Source organism: Amia ocellicauda, chromosome 14 (assembly GCF_036373705.1).
Source record: "Amia ocellicauda isolate fAmiCal2 chromosome 14, fAmiCal2.hap1, whole genome shotgun sequence".
NCBI classification, from domain to species: Eukaryota; Metazoa; Chordata; class Actinopteri; order Amiiformes; family Amiidae; genus Amia; species Amia ocellicauda.
In genome coordinates, this window is record NC_089863.1 from 28,179,774 (window position 1) to 28,197,175 (window position 17,402).

General features: G+C 46.0%; 1 long non-coding RNA gene across 1 annotated transcript; it reads left to right on the forward strand.

The window, feature by feature from the left end:
• The first annotated feature begins 905 nt into the window (after positions 1-905).
• Positions 906-15,059, forward strand: LOC136767603 (uncharacterized). The gene is made up of 3 exons (XR_010821839.1): positions 906-1,168; positions 7,405-7,638; positions 13,683-15,059. It is a non-coding gene; the product is annotated as an uncharacterized LOC136767603 (long non-coding RNA).
• Positions 15,060-17,402: the final 2,343 nt, after the last annotated feature.

The window sequence follows — 17,402 nt, forward strand, 5'->3', positions numbered from 1 at the left end:
TTGTATCTTGAGGAATCAAGGATTTTTCCAATTATTTATGTATTGATATATTTCTTCTATTACATTCTGTGGGAGGATGCCACCGAATTTTTGATGAGATAAATGAAAAGGAAAAAATGATAGGTCAGGTCCTGCTTTTAAGTTGGCCTGATGGAGTTCCAAAAACACTGTTGTTTCCCTGGGTAAAATGATACCCAAACCTAAAGCATGATGGGATTAGTGTCCTTGTATTGTTTAAGGGCAGCCCTGTTGTGTTTGTGTTTACGTGTGGTGCCACTGAGGTACTTGGCCATTTCTGGAATTGAGTGTATTTTGAAAGGCAATGTGGTGTTTTTTTTAGAGAGCCGAAGATCAAACGCTAGTTATCAACCAGTGCCGTTGCTGAGGTGGTTTCAGAGACGTACACAAACAACGAGAGATGGTGGGATGCCTCTGTGTGGTGTCTATCTATCCATCCTCCGTACTCCATAAGCATTGATCAATATATTTTAGTGGCATTTTAAGGCACATGAGATTAGGTTCTGCCTAATTCTGCCTCCTCCCTGTTTTACAACTTCTTTCTACTGGTGTGCAAGGCAACCACATTCCTCTGTATTGGCCAGAGGTTGCCCATTTCTCTGGCACCCAAACTTAAACCCGCCGCATAACAATTCAATAATGGTCAGTTTATTGCAAGCCCCGCTCTCCTGGGATGGACTGTAAGTGGTCTGTTAGTGAACACTTTTTTACACACACACACAAACAAGAGATGCACTCAGGTTTCCTTCCTGTGTCTTTAGTGTAACTCTGTGTTCTCTTCACTAGGTCCGGGCCCCTGCTGTCCGCAGCTGATGCCGTGCAGGACGTAGTGGAGGGCCGAGGAAGAGGAGGGGCACGTGAAGAACAGTAGCCTGAGGGGTTGATTGTTATCTTTGGTTATCTAGCTGTATGAGTGCTGTACATTCTTCATAAAGCTAGATAACCGAAAGTAACAAGAATCCCATTACACACCAGAGAGGCCGCCTCCATGTCCGGCGACCCGCTACGCAGGAAGGCCTCAAACGAAGCAACGGACAACACCGACAAACAAAACAAAAAATTAATGAGCCAGGAAATGAACACGCCAACCCGAGACGAGACCTGAAATGTACTGACGGACCTGCCGATGCCCAGCGAGGATCCCAGCCTGGTAAGTGCCCCCACCAAAGATGCACGTGCCCGCACCTGTCTGCCCCTCTCGGTCCCCTTCCATATTTTGATGTCTGGAAAGGTTATCACTGTTGTTTCGTGGTTGTTTTTAGGCCTTGCCCCCGGGCTTTAAATCAGTACAATTAGACTTCTTTTTCCACCTCACCGGTTTTGAAAGGCAACCCGGGGGTACGTACATGCATACGGACAAGACTGTTCTTGTGCTGCTGTGGCATCTGTTAGTCAAAACTCTTACAATGCATCATCCCTGGGAACGAGCATCTCTTCTGTACAATTTTCCCTCCCGCTTTCTCTGTATTTTAATCAATTCAGCCTCTTCAGATGACTGAACTAACGTGATGTATACGGACACAAATGCATCATGGGCACCGTCCAGTGTTTTGGTTAGCATGCTATGTTTGAAGGGCCAATCAGCAACCCTTCGAGAGGAACGGCCACATAGCCAGCGTGCAATTCGATTTGGCGTGTGAGCTCAGATTATCCTATTTAAAGAGAAACCTTCCTGGCGCCAGACGCTTGTTGGTGTGGTGAGATTTAGCATTTGACGTGAGATTTAGAACTTTTGTAGGGCCAGGTTTGAGGCGAGCGAGAAGGTAAGAAACGTACAACTGAGCCTACCTTGACTGCTCAGTGGGTAGGTGGTCAGTAGTCCACCAATTTTGTCCACGGTTAACAAACCAAGCCGTGTTCTGTGTCCAGGCCAGTAGGGATGGGGACGGGAGACCATTTGGATCCCTGATGTTTTCAGCCCGGAAAACAAACAAACCAACAAACAAAAACAGATTCCACTATGATGGTGATATGTTGAGATCAGGGCTCAAGGTGGCAACTGATTAAGTAGCTTTAGTTCACTATGAAAAAAAAAGGGTTGCCTTCCAAATTGTCCCTTTAGTTTATCACTATTCCTGGGGGGGGGAAATTAAGGGACACATATTATACCAAAGCATGAACCAAAAAATAAACAAAAATAAACTCAAACCTATTTAAATTACGACATCATCGTCTCTCATAAATATATTAAAATGTGTCTCCAGGTGTAACAGGTGCTTAAGTTATGTCACAATAGCTAGTGCTGAGAGGGGAGGATATGTCTCCTGGACCCAAACTAAACTTCAACCCGTTTTTGCACTTGCACACATTTTTTTTTTTCAATAACTGTTCAAACTGGCGCTGGGATGTGGGGAGAGGACGCAACCAGTAGCCTCTGTGGCTCTGGACCAATCTCAGCCCAGATCACCACAGATGTTGACGATGCTTCTTTGGTTTTCCCCGGTGGGAAATGTCCACCTTTGCTTCAGAACATCTGTACTATTACTACTAGTATTAGTATTAGTAGTAATAGTAGTAGAAGGGGTAGGAGTAGGAGTCCCAGAGGTGGTGGCAAGACATTAGATGTTAGTAGTAGTGCTATTCTGTGGATATATATTGTGTTTTTATTTTTACAGTGAAGCACTGTGGGATATCTTGGCATAAGATTGTTTTCAGTAGTAATTAGTCGTTTAAGTATTTAGTTGGAACAGCAATAGACTATTATGTGGACATGTTGTTTATTTTTACTGTAACATGCTTTGGGATGTCCTGGAATTAAATATATAATTATATTTATGGCTGGAGTTTGTCTGGAGTTTGTCTGGCACACTCAGCTAGTCTTTTGTGGGGGGACATTGATGGCCCCGGTATGGGGGACCAGTTTAGTGTTTTCTTTATTTTATTTTCCAGTGAGACGTCTCTCTCGTCATCCCAGTGCCACGGGCGGCAGCTAACCTAACCTGGGCATTGTATCTATACCCCAAACAAACACCCCCACAAAAAAACAAACACGGATCGTCCCAAACTTTGTGCCCAGTAGCTGACAGGAGGTGTCATGTAAAGAGTCACCATTGCGTTACTCCTCCTGCAGTCACAGATTGTGACTGTGACCCACAATTCACATTACGGTTGGTGCCACGTTCGTTGCTCGACTGCCAGCAGTAGAAGACATGGGCAGGCCGTGTGGTTGACAATGATATACATTCACAAGTAAGTCCAGAATAAGTTCGGTGGGGGCAGTCGTTGCATGAAAACCAGGTTTAATTTATGGCAGACGCGTCCGGCGCAGGGGGTCTTGGCTAGTTGTGCTGCTGTGATTTCTCACTGCTGCCTCGTAGCCGGAACCCGAGCAAGAAAAGAAAAAAAAAAAACACACACACAAAAAAAAAAAACACAGACTGCTTCTATTCCTCGCCTGGAAATGGTGCGAGTCTGGATTAAGACACAAAAGCTTTCCCCTGAGCCTTTTTTCCTTCATTGTCTGTCTGGAAAGAGAGAGGGGGGGTGATTGGGTGTGTGTGTGTATAAGGGGTGAGAGGTGGTGGTGGTGGTGGGGGTTGAATTTGTCTTGGCTTTTATGCTCCAAGCAAAGAAGATTTAGCCCCCAAGTGTCAAGGAGAAAAACAGCCATTGTCGGCAACGCCACCCCCGCCACCTCCTCCCCTTCACCCCCAGTCAACTGTACAGTCAATAGAGCTCGTACACCCGGAGACAAAGCGGCCTTCTCCCCCTTTCACTCGCCCCCGCCGCGCACCAGCGAGACGGCTTCCCAAAACCTTGCACTGATTCTTGCCCCGGCTCATTGAGATGTGCCAACAGGGGCAGAAGAATGGCCTTACTGTTCCCTCCCAACTCTGTCCACCTCCCCCTCTCCCCAATCCACCCAAGTTACAGCACCTAAACTATATTTCCTCTATAGCCCCGGAGACGAATTCATATATTGGGTAAAAGTCTGTAGCTTGGGGGTGGGGGGGGGGGATACATTTGTTTGCAGGTGTTCCGCTTTCACACAGGTAAAGAAAGAGGTCACAATTGGAATGGGAAAAGAAAAAGCCAGGAGCACCATTTCCTCAAAAGGGAAGTGATGTCACTGTAGAACCCAGCACTGCACTGCTAACTTCCTGTGAAGTGTTTGCGGCTGGATTATCCCACCCACCGGCCACTTGACTGGTCAATCCCATTTTGGAGAGATGGGTATAGCTCCCCAATACGAACCCGGAGGAGTTCACTAGCCGGTAAATCGTGCGTGGAGGAGGGGGGTGCAAAAGAGAGAATATGAACAGATGTGTAAGGAAGGATGAATTGCTTAAAGCTGAAGAGGCCAGTGGATTAACTGCATGAGAAAAATCATGTAAAAGAAACTCTGTTTCTCCTGGAATCAGGAACAGAAACCACAATGTTCACACACACAGAAACACACACATACATGCAATACACCAAAAACCGACAACTAAGTGAAGGGAAAGGACGAGGGGAAATGAGAGACAGAGAGGGTTGGATTTGAGACCTACGTCTGTTGACAATGAGAGATCTCCGTCACCCAATCCTAACTGCCCTCTCCCTCTCGCTCCCACCGACCAGCCTCTCGCAAAAAAACATTTATTTTTCCGTCTCTTTCAACGCCCCCCGTCTCTTTTCTCCTTGCCTGTAGCGTTAATGTCACCAACATCACAATAACTCCATTTGCATAAGGCACCTTTCCAACAAGCTTTTAAAGTGGTCTTAAAAAAGGGCCCACTTGAGGTGGGGGGAAGGGGGAGAAAAAAAAAATGTCAAGTGCCAATTAGAAAAGGTTTGCCACCATACAATGGCCCCATCACCCCTCCCCCACCACCACCACCTCCATTTCCACTTCAACGCTCAACCCCCCCAGTCAGCGGCACCCCAGAAACAAAGCTGTTTGTCTTTCACCCCGGTGACTGGTGAAGGATCTATTCTGGATGGGGGGGGGGACTTTGACAGCAAAAGAGAGAGAGCACAACACGCTAGCAGCTCTGTCTGTTGGCTGGGCCTCTCCTCTCCTCTCCCTGGCAGAGCCCGTTGTGCGCTTGCCGTGTTCAGTCGAGTGCTGTCAGGGGGATCAACAGCACTTCAAGCGCTTTAGACGTGCTTGACGACAGGTGTGAGCGTGGATTGGAAATGGGGTGTTGGGGGGTGCCTGGCGTAGCTCCCATTCCTATTTGGCGGCTACTGTTACGGTCCAGCATCTCGCTGCAGTCCATTCCAATCCCCCTCGTAGACCGGTTCAGATTGGGCCCGTCAGCCGGGTATCTCATGTCGCTCCCTTTGCCCTACATCCTACATCAGATTTGGCCGCCATTTCCCCACGAGACGACTTGCCTCATTGTGCTCGTTTGGACCAGACCGGGTCTATCCCAACCCTTCTTTTGGAGATTTTTTGTGTGTCCATATCTGTTTTTTTTTTTTTTTTAATCCCCAGGTCAGATTTCTCACAGCCAGTTGGAATTTTCACTTGTTGGAATCAGGCTTGAGGACAGTTAGTGTTGAGGGGTGCTGTATAGATGCCTGATTGTATTGATTTGCAGAACACTTTTCTTCCCGCCGCTCTTCCGTGTTAGTCCTCGTTTGTGTGATTTTAGGATCTCTGCTCAGGTGTCGAATCCACCATGCTGGGCAATAGCTTCCAAAGAGAGATTGGTGTGTGTTGGTCCTGGCTCTGTTCTGTGCATGGGGTTGTGTCTCAGCTGTATTACCTCCGTTTCATTTTCATCAGACTCTGTAATCATTGCAGGGAGTCGTCAGCTGCTTTTTATATTTAAATCCTGGATGTCTACCCACGTTTATATATTGGTTTCCGGTCACGTCTTCCCAGAAGAAATTTGATCCATCAAGGAGAACTCTTCCTCCCTGTCGGTTGCTCTTGGACCTGCCCTGGTTTTCCAGCCCCATTGGTAGATTGCTGAACAAGCAGCCCATCTTCCCATCCAATATGGTTTACAATCATCTGAGGTTGTTTTTGAAGAGGAATCTACCAATTTGCTTTTGTCCCGAAACACAATGTGACCTTGCAGTAAATCTCTAAAAAGTTTCAATAGCAAACAAAATAGTTTTCATCTCAAATTAATGACAGTCGTCTGGTCTGACAATGTTATTTGGAAGCTATTATACCCCCCCTACAAAAAAGGCATATCAACTTTGATTATAATTAATTTTATAAAATCAATCGGAAAATACCAGACTGTGACTAAAAGGGAAATTTGCCCCTCTTTGTAAATCAGCTCCAAAAAAGAGGGAGCAATCGAACCACACGGTCCCAGCCGAGGGGAGCTTCTATACAGTACAGTAGTTCACAACCTATCTGGATCATCCTAAAGATATAAACCCAAGCATCTACCTTTGAAGTTTTTTGAGATTTAAAAAGAAAAACAAACCAAAAAGTACTGGGTGTTTACAGGCATCGGACACGCACACAAAAGCACACCCGTATAATAAACTGGCATTGCGATCAAAACAGATTTTATCTATTGATTTAATAATGACAAAGCATTTTCTTGCCCTGCATGTTTGGACAATACAGCACAGAGAAAGGATATACAGGCGGTGGTTCTAGTATCTTTGAAACGGGAAGCGGAGTGCCCGCTTTACACAGGGGGCAAATTTGCTAGGACGCACCCCTCCCCCACCCCCATCCCAAGGCTCCTGTACGTTTGTTCTGCGGGCATGGCTCTGAGGCTCCTGTCTCCGAGTGGCATGACATTGGGAACATGAAAGGGTGCAACAAGAACAGAGAGTGGCAGAAGGCATGGGAGAGAGGGAGGGACAGAGAGAGCGAGAGAGAGAAAAGGAGAAGGGAGAGAGAGACGCCATTCTGCCCGCAGTGCCAGACTTTTCTCCTTTTTCCCCCTCTTCTCTCTCTCTCTCTCTCTGTCTCAAAGAGCCAGGGCACAGTAGCCCATCCTAGCACAGACACTAACTGCCGAATGCCTCCCCCACCTCCACCCGCCTCGCCATCCAAAGGGATTTTTTTTCTCTCTCTCTCTCTCTGTACTCTCTCCTTCTTTCATTCTTTCTTTCTTTGCTGTTATTTTCTCCTCCTTTCCCAGCCCTGATTCTCAGATGGTTGGGTCTGATTTGCATGCATTTGCATAATGAAAGTCATTTGCATGCTTGGGGGCAGACTGTACCATGAGAACAGACATGAAAAGGTGTGTGTGTGTTCACGCCCGTGTGTGCGTGTGTGTGTGTGTGTCTGCGCATGCGTGAGTGTGTGCATCTGTGACTCTTTCTGTGTGTGTGAGTATGTGTGTGTGTATGTGTGAGTGTGTGTGTGTGTGTGTGTGTGTGTGTGTGTGTGTGTGTTTGCTGCTGTAATCTGCCAGTCGGGCAACGCAGACTCAAAGCTTTTTCTTGCTCTGTTTCCTCCCCCCGGTTTCTGTTTTCCTGCAGGCTGCCCATTCGATCACAAGACGAGAGAAAAGGAGGGGCTGCCATACGAACACCAGCTTGGTCTGCCCTCCTCTCCTCCAGCCTCCTCTACCACGCATCCCCCTCTCCTCCTCCCTCCTTTCCGCTCTCTCTCTCCTGCCCCCTGCTTCAGCACAGTACAGTACAGCCCCAGCCGGATGCAGTCCGCACCACCATCTTAGAATCCTGGCATAAAATGGATGTGAATTCACACAGGTAAAAATAATAATAATAATAAAATGACATAATGGCAAAAACCATTGACAACCAACCCTCCCAATCTCCCCCCTTACATCCCTCCCTCCTTCTCATTGAGCGTAGCGCCTCTTCCCAATTTAGAAAGCTGACGATCGCCTGGGTGCTTTTTCTTTTCTTTAATTATCTGGGCTGTGTTAATTGGCGGAGAGATTTTCCAAGAGGGTGGTCGTGGAGGTTGGGAATGTTTTATACGCGTGGGTACATAGTCAGTGAATCAGCTACTATGAGATTAATTATATGCATGTATATATGTGTATGTGTGTTTGTGTGTGTGTGTTTCAAGTCTCAGAAGGCCTGGCCTTTTTTCTCAGTCTGTGGAGCTTCCTGGATCTACTGGCTGCCTTTTCACGATCCATCCTTGCCCTGTAAACAGCATTGCGTGAGACTGCATGCTCGCAGAGTCGTAGGACACACGTGAGCCCTTGTCAAATATCGTTGGGAGGGACTGTGACAGCAGACCTGAAATGCATACGTGATCCACCGCCCCTGTGATATTTACAGCATAAATAAACAAATCAATACTGCAGTGTCAGACCTAAAGGTATACTTAACCCACCACCCTTGTGATATTTACAGCACAGACAGACAAGTGAACAAGGAGGCGCCCAGAATGTGCATCGATATTCTGACTTGAGACATTTGGTATATTTGTGCACATTAACAAAATATAAATATATGCATCTGCACTGATTATATCGTCAGATACTGCGACACCAAGCCTTCCCGATTAAAAATACTCATTAAGAGAGCAATTAAGAATACGGAACAGCAGCAAAAACCCAAACACAGGCCTATGGGGGCGGGGGTGAGGGGGGTCTCCCAGAAGGGAAAAATCCTCTTAATCGCAGCCACTATTCCCAGTTTTATGGAAAGGGGGCTAGGAAATGGAAACGATATTGAGATCAGTAATCCCAGAGAGAGATGAGAAGAGGAGGTAGGATGGCCTCTCTTATGACAGCGCAGTAGAAAGGAAGGGAATTACGGATGAATCTCCTCTAATTGCTTGATTACAGTAAACATCCCCAACCCTCCAGGTTTTAGATCTTAGTTGGCACCTTGATTTAGGGCTAAAATCCAGAACAGCATGTAGATTGAGCGGAGTCCTCTCACCCATCTACATCCACAAAGCTAAAGTCAGCAGTTGTGCAGTAGACCGTTAAAGCTGTGCAGAGTGTCCGCGTTGAGTGGGGGGGCATCTCAAGTCCAGGCCTCGCCGGGCACCACCGGACTCCCACCCGCTCTTAATCGATGGCTGCGTTAAGCACACAGGAGGGACAATGGGGGAAAAAGCAGTTGAATCCACTGCGAGGGAACAATACACTGACAAAACTGCAAAGTGGATTATCCCATTAGGGTGTCTCTCGACTGCATTAACACCACCGTTCCTGTCAGTGTGGACCCATATTAACTACTTAGAAATGTTCATCCTCATCCTGAACCCGAATCCTTCTTTCACTCACTCTCTCGCTCTCTCGCTCCCTTACCCAGCCCATCAACGTCAGTGCGCACCAGTCGGGTGACAGCCAGTAGATTATACCCTGGAATCAGTTTGGGATCTGAATGGGCAATACTTTTTACTTCTACGAAATGGCAGAAAGAGTTTTTGCAAAGGTCTCTACTGCCTGCATATGGTAGGCTGCACAGCAGAGAGATGAATATATATAACATTCAACAAACAAAAGAAAAGAGAAAAATAATTTGCATCTTGGTACAATCAGTGCTGTGTATTTTCCCAAGGGGTATACATTTTCCCTTTCTATCACAAGAGAGAGACTGATGCAGCACAATTCAAACAGAGAGAGAGAGAGAGAGAGAGAGAGAGAGACGAGATTCAGTGTGGTTTCAATAGCGGAAGGATCTCTTTGTGTCTGTGGCGAAGTTCGTGGGGCCTGCTTCAGACAAGCTGCACATTGTTCAACCTGTAAGCTTGTTGTGGTGTAAGCGTGGGTTACTTGGGAGAGAGAGCGAGAAGTTTAAAAAACGCTTAACCAAAACACCAATTAGAGCCGGCTGTGAGAGATTAACTGGGGCCGTAAACAATGCGGCCCATTGTCCCCGCACGGCGAAAAGACTCTTTTGTTAGCAGCCGCTTATCGGAGCAAAAGATAATGTGGCGGTCGGGCAGATATTGTAGGGCGCAAGTGCTGTGCTAACAGTCAGGCACATTCGCTATAGTCTTCAGCTAAGAAGAGAGCTGGTGGTGGAGAAGGGGTTTGGGCGGGTTGGGGGGAGGCAGGAGGGTTGGATGGCATTTTTGGTCTTCCGCAACTCTCTCTTATTAAATATTTCCGAACGACCACCGCCACAGAAAGATGTGACGTGGTTCGTGTTTGTTGTGGCCGTGGTCAGTTTAGCTCCTTGTTTGGAAAACAAATAAATACTTGGATGTGCCCATTTTTCTCTTTGGTTGAAGGCTTGGAACACATGTGAGACCAAAATAAAAACCGGGGGGAGGGACAAAATCCAATATATTATCTGTATTTTAACAGGAACTTTAGTGTTGATACATTACGCACCGTTTTAAAGTGATATGGAAGTATACAGTGGTCTGCTTCGATTCTAGTATGGCTTCATTTGCATGTATCTGTAAAACAAAACTGTAAAACAGAGGTGTTCAGTCAGTTATGTTTAAGAAAACTAACAGGCGAAATACACAACAGTTTTTTGTGTATTTTTGCAATGTTGACAGCTTCTATTAAATAGATAAATAAATATATAGTACAAATAGAATGCATATATATATATATATATATATATATATATATATATATATATACACACATTCTAGAGTAGTTCTGTAGAACTAAATTTTAATATAGTTGTAATTTGCACATGGAAATTCTGCTCTTCGGAGCATGAGTAAACACGACGGCCTGAGTAATGGCAGCTGTGTCTTAGTATTAGTTGCTGGTGGATCATGATCGAGGTTTGAAATGGAGAAAGCACTGTGTATTCAGTATAGCCTATATATATTTATATAAAAATAAGTTTTGAAAGGCTAACAAGCCAGAGAGGGGTAGTTCTTTTCTCAATCTGCCTTCTCTTTCCTGTAAAACAAATTAATTAATAGAACACTTAGACGCAAGTGGCCCTGTTGCCTCAATAGTGGCTCTCCCTAATTAGATAATAATACAGTGGGAACTGAGGAAGTGTGTGTGTGTGTGTGGGGTGGGGGGGGGGGGGATGCGGGGGTGCTGGAGCAGCTTGTGTCTGGAAGTCTGCCCAAGGGGGGGCAGGGAGGGCAGGGTCAGGGTGGTGCAGACACTCTTGTGGAAGTCTATGTCTACTGTCTGAACCCCTTTCAATTCCCACTGCTTGTCTTTATCACAGACCCCCTACCTCCCAGCCCCCCACCCATCTCCCCGTCCCCCATCCCAGCCACTCCTGGTACTGTACAGTTGCTAAGATACCAGTTGGGACCTCCCTCTCCCCTTAGGTGCCAGCTATGGGAACCCCCCTGGTCCCCTCATACTTGGCATGGCTGGTTCGGTCTGCCCCCCCCTCTCCCCCTCCCCCTCCTCCTCCTCCTCACCCCCAACTCCACCACCAGTCCCTCACTGCCTCCCCTGTGCTACTCAGGGCCTGGGAATAACTTCAAGTTCACGGTCTCCCCCCCCCGTTGAACTGACAGGCGGGCTGTTTGCTCAGCTCAGGACCCTATTCAGGACTTTTTGAGGAGGGGAGGGGGGAGCCCAGGGAGACACAGCCGTGCACTGAAGATCCAGGCAGACTTGGCTATTCATTCAGCACAGACAAGTGACAGAGAGAGAGAGAGAGAGAGAGAGAGAGCTAGGGCATAAATGAATTAAATAACATTCAACGCACGCAGTTTGTTCGGGACAATCTGAGCCTACTTTCACCCCCCCCCCCCATTCCCAACTCCCTTCCTCATGCACCCACACCCCTAAAATTATTCTATTCAATGTACACCCCCCCCACACGCACGCTCGCACTCACACGCTGAAACACAGACTTCCTTTTCTTCCCCCAGCTTTGGCAAGGGTTGTAAATAAAGCACAATCAGGGTGATTTAGTGTTCAGTGTTCACCCATCCCCATAATAATAAATTACATTTTAAGAAATAAAAGTCTTTCTCCATCCCTTTTCTCTCCTTTTTGTTTTAATGAAGACAATAGGCCACCCCTCTGTCTGCATGTCTAAAAGACGGCCCCTCGCTCCCATCCAGACAGATATAGTGTCTTGTTCAAATCCATACTGAAATCTACTGGCAAAAGTCAGATTTCCTGGGTTAACTTAAGAAAATCTAAGGCCCCTTGAATTTTTATCACATGTTGTTGTGTCACTGCCTCAGAGTTTCAAGCACTTAAAAGAGGATTTTATCCACTTGGTCTACAAACCACAAGGTACCCAACCCTTTTCCTTCCCTACCCTGCTGCTGTTTGTTCCAACCAAGCTCTCAATTACTTAATGGAACCCTTAATTGAACTAATACTTTGCTCACATTTGACTTGTGTAAAAATGGTGTAAAAAGTTGTTTCCTTAATAAGTTCTGTATACACTTTTATACTTAAAAGCCCTACTGTTTAAAATTATTAAAAGGAAATTATTAATTTAATTAAGGGTTTAATTAAATAATTGAGAGCTCAGTTGGAACAAAAATTACAAAACTGAAATATCATAATTGGACAGGTCTCCACCCTCCCTTGAGTTAATACTTGGTGGAAGCACCTCTGGCAGCAATTACAGTACCCTCGTCTACTACAGTCCTGCATGACGAACTGAAATAAAAAACGGGATCGCAACAAGGAGTTCAGACGGGTTCTGCGGTCAATTGGACGATCCACAGCAAAGTCCACTAATCCTCTGGAGTTTAAACTGAGCATCTCGTCATTTTAATACATTATTTCCCCTTTACAGGATCCATTGTTTCACCGTAAATCCGTAATGTTTGGATTAGGAAAAGGGACCTAGGAATCTGATCACATGACTAAAGCTGCAGAAAGATTTTCTTTAAAAGTTGACGTAATGTTTTTTTTTTTAATTATTATTATTGTGCAACCACAGAGAGAGATTGTTCAGGGGTTATCCAATAAAAAAGTCCAGGAAAGACTTGAAATCTCCGCAAACCAGAAAGTGAGCGGTTGCCGATTTATTTGGGCGAGGCTAGTTGGTAATGAAAGAGAAAACATGATCAGGAACCCTAAGAGGCTCACAGCTTGCATAAGGGCCACAGCAAACAAAGACTTACAGCGCTGGAGAGTTTTACTGCACGGACACGAACCACGCGGCCGCTCAGAAGGCAGCAAAGTGGTTAAATGTTTCCAGCCCCAGATCCCCAATCCACGGCCTTAATATCTTAAGTTGCTTGTCTCCTGTAATGCCTGCTGCTCGAAGCCCCTTTAGTTGGTCAGCTTAATGCCCGTCACATGTTTCCTCTTTGCTTCAGCCCTAGGAGGTACCAGCTACCTACAGAGGGCGGGGGGGCGGGGGGCTTTCTACTTCGCCCTCAATCCTCCCCCCACCCCTTACGCTGTACAAAAAATGAAAGTCAATTTCTAATGAGCCTCACTTTTGGTTGTTTTGCAAAATGGAAAGAAACAAGATTCTTTCACGCGAATACGAACCAAAGGGTGTATTCAGATGGTGGTGGGGGGTGGGTCACTTCTGGCTCCTCAATGTAGAGAAACTACTTTTTTGCCCTTCTGCTCTGGAACATGGTGTGTGTGAATGTCTGTGGTTTTGGGAAGTAAAGTTTTTGGGTAGGTGGTGCTCTCTGTCTATGACTGTGGCTCAGGACAGCACAGGTGGCCCCATTGGACCTTCCTGAATATTTGTTTCCCCTGATCCCAGTCTTCAGATCTAATTTTGCATGTTTTCTTAATAAGATGATAAGGATGGAGATTATTATACAATAATGACATAAAGTTATGACTAATACAAAATTATGCCAACAAATTAAATCAACATACACCAACGCAGGTTCGTTGCCGGATGGTGCACTCTGAAACACCACATTCAAAATCCCTTTCTCTTCCCTCTAGGTGCCCTCCTTGGCGGGAAAGCAGAACTGCAAGCTAGTGTTCGCCTGAGACGCACCCACCGAAGTGGAAGTCCAATCAACCCCAGCCTGGGGACTCCTGATGGTGATGTCATCCAACTCTAGGCTTCCATCCCCAGGCCCTGAACACAGAAGGACTGTTCACTTTTCTTGGACACCTGCCTGAAGTTACTCAACGGACACCACAGCGCCTCTCCATCATCACTTCCAGACCCCGAACCTTCCCCTCCAGGTTGCCTTTCCTGCCCCCTTGACCCTGGCCAAATCCTTTAGGAAACACACATTTCAGATCTGCTCCACCATGAAGCATGACAGAGCCAAAACTGGATGCCGCCATCTTAGGAAACGCAGGCAGGACATCAGAAACCGCCCTCTCCCCTCTGTTAGTCAAACTCCTCTGCCTTCTCCCTGCTTAGGACTGGTTGATGACTCATTCAACATAATAACTTTTCCTTCTTCTTTCACAAGGTCTTGATTTCATGCTCTGCTTCTTTTCGTAGCAAAGTCAATGAATTATTTCCGATACACGAGAACAAATGTTAAAACTTCATGTCAACTTGAACCCTTCATGCTCGATGCACTTTGCTCCGAACGCCGGACGAGAAGGGGCTGGGACAGGATATAAGTGCCAGTCACTTTTGGGACAGTTGTCATGCCATCTACTGGCCCTGTCAAGACTGGACAGCTTCCAACCTGGAGAGCTTCAAACTCTCGGTGACGGAACACTTTGGTTACAAGGATGGGGGGCTCCGACGGCACACACGAACTAAGGAGGCAGGAAGTCCCAGAGCCCATTGCATTGTGGATATACTGGGAGCACGATGCCGCCCCTTTTGTTCCTCCCATCAGTGTTGTTGTTTTTTCCGGGGACTGACAGAGAAGTTGCACACTAGTGCTCACACAGCATGGACACCTGGACCGAGAGGACCACAGGGAGCACGTCCTCTCCTCCTGGCTCTGGCGACTGTATAATCACGCAGTTTGGTGTGGCAGTCCATCCGGTGTGGCGATGGTGATGCGGGCACAGCCGTTTCAGACGGGTTTTAAGAAGAGGAACCTGCATAGAAGTTGCACTACACCACAGTGGCCTTAGATGTTAAAAAATATATATCTCTATATATATATATCTATCTATAAATAAATATATTGTTTTAAAGTGAACTGTGAGAAATGTCACCTGTCACGGTGTGGTTTTTAAAAGCAAGAGCCTGGACAGCATGTCAGCGATACCCTGCCATCATCATAGAAATGACAAGCTAACGGAATGACTTTCTTCCATCCCATGATTCATTGCAACCAGGAGCCAGTGCAATAACCCGACTGGGAGAACCTCACTGATTTCAGCACACATGGGGGGGGGGGGGGGTGTACTTGTGAACACTGAGCACCACGTTACAGATATGTCTTTATTTTTATTTTTATTTGTTCTTATCTAATCAGAAAACAGCAATCAGATATTTCCCAGGCCTTAAATCAGGTCCTTAAAGAGACCCTTTATGTGTAGGATTATGTGTTTGGCCTCTTCCTGAGGAGTGCGTTAGTCGTAGCACTAGTTAGTCTGTTTCCCAGAGTAAGGCTTTGTTTGTTTGTTGTTTTTTTTGGTTTGGTTGTGTGTTTGTTTGTTGGTTTTGAAGAACATGTGCAATACGTTTTTTGTCCGGCTTGGGTCCTCAGTGTGTAGCATATAGGCCCTTCCACCCTGCATCTCCACACTCTGTGAAATCAACCAACTCCCCCAGAGCCTGGATTACTGATTACACCCAACCCCTGGTTTAACGGGGCACAATACAGACCCCCCTCTGCTCCATGGCAGGTTCGTACTGAGTAGACTCAAGAGGAAGCTGGCGGCCATCACAGTGATTCCCGATTTAATCTGGACTTTTGCTTTCTACTTGGCCTAACATTTGTGAAGGGTCGATCAGCGATTTAGGACAGGACATGCACGCCTTCCTTTGAACAAAAAAAAAGAAAAAAGAGATTTTGCTGAGGGGGCGGAGCTTGAGTTAAAATCCTGACCAGTGTTATACAGGGAAATATGGTGACAAAATATGAATGATCGTCAAGTAGAGACCTGACAGAACATGAACTGAAGTTCTTCACAAGCACACTCACGCCCTGCTTGGTAAAACTTGGTTGTAAATCACTGCACCCTTGCCGCTAGTGCCTGACTGCTAACTACTCTTATCGTTGTTGCTATATTCTCCTGGCTGCCCCCAATAGTCCTGATCGCTCCTCTTTTGTCTTAAGCACGGCATTGTGAAGTAGCAGGACAAAGAGAGGGGGTATCTATGGAGGATTGCGCCCCATAGCAACCAGATTCCCAGCCCACATGAAAGCCCAGCAGTCTTGTCTGGATTGCGAATTTATTATTCTTCATTTTTTCTTTCCCCCCCAATCCTGTAAAGGACACTGGACCCTGCTGTCTCCTTGCAGAAAGCACTGGCATTTTTTTTTTGTATGTGTGCGTGTGCATGTGGGGGTGGGTGGGAGGTGTTATTTGATCTCCTTGTGAGTTTTTTGGGGGGTGACATTTTCATGTTTTGTTTTCCCCAACTTGAAATGAAAAAATGAATAATTAAAAAGTGTCAAAATATGCAAACCCACTGCAGGCGATGATGGAAACTGCACTGTGATTGGGCAGCTAAGTGTGTCACTCCGCTCTGGCTTACTGACACAGGCGTGAATGGGTTAGCTGCTGTCTTTACTTTCTATGCAACAATTGTGGGAAATGCAGTCAACTGAAATAGGGGAGGGTAGGTGGGGGGGTGGGATTTGGTCCTTGTCTCAATCAGGTCTTGACGGTTTCAAAAGCGATAAACTTGACTTTGGCATCACCTCTCCAGAATCCGTTTCAGACAGAGAAACTTTACCAAGATTATGGTCCAAAACAGACATCTCCAATTAACTACTTTATGAGTAACAGTGGCCTTCCAGACCCACTCTGGGTTCTCCCAGTATGCAGCACAGAGGTCTCCCATCCTGGAGCATTCAGTCATGTGAAGGAAAGAAGGGAGATCTTAAGAGTTAGCCCCGGGTGCCAATTTCAAACTGAAATGTATATTTAGGGTAGTTAGGGTGGACCACCTTTCAAATAAGTCTTGGAATTTGCATCCAACTCTACATTCATCTTGTGTTTATTTGCATCCGTTTCATTCATGCCAAGCTTTTGCATACAATTATGGCAGACAAAGTTTCTCTAAGCTGCCTTCTGAAAGACAATCATCGTAACTCTATGCAATCTATACGAGATAACAGATACCTTAACCAATCACTCTCTGTCTGTAAGGCCTGTGTTTACAATATGGCAATACTGTGTACTTTCTGTGTAGTTTATGGTCTGCCATATCAAGGGGGGATTATTACAGAGAGAGGCAGGGGTGAACAACAATATTTCAGAAGCCCTGGGGAAGGGGAAAAAAAAGGATTAGACTTTAAAAAAGATTAAAAAAAAACATTTACAGTTCTCTCCCATTCCAGTATTCCAGCTAATTTTGGTCTCCACTGATATGCACTGAACTGGGTGAATATCGAGTGACCGGGTTCTTGCGAGGTTGCATTACCCAGCCTCACAATCACAATCAAATGAGTTCAGTTGATTGCATTCCTTGTCTATGACAACTTTCTCTATGCACTGAAATGTAAATAAATTGTCTATGCAATAATTTAGTGGTAGAAGTGACGCATGCTGAAATGTTGAATGGTG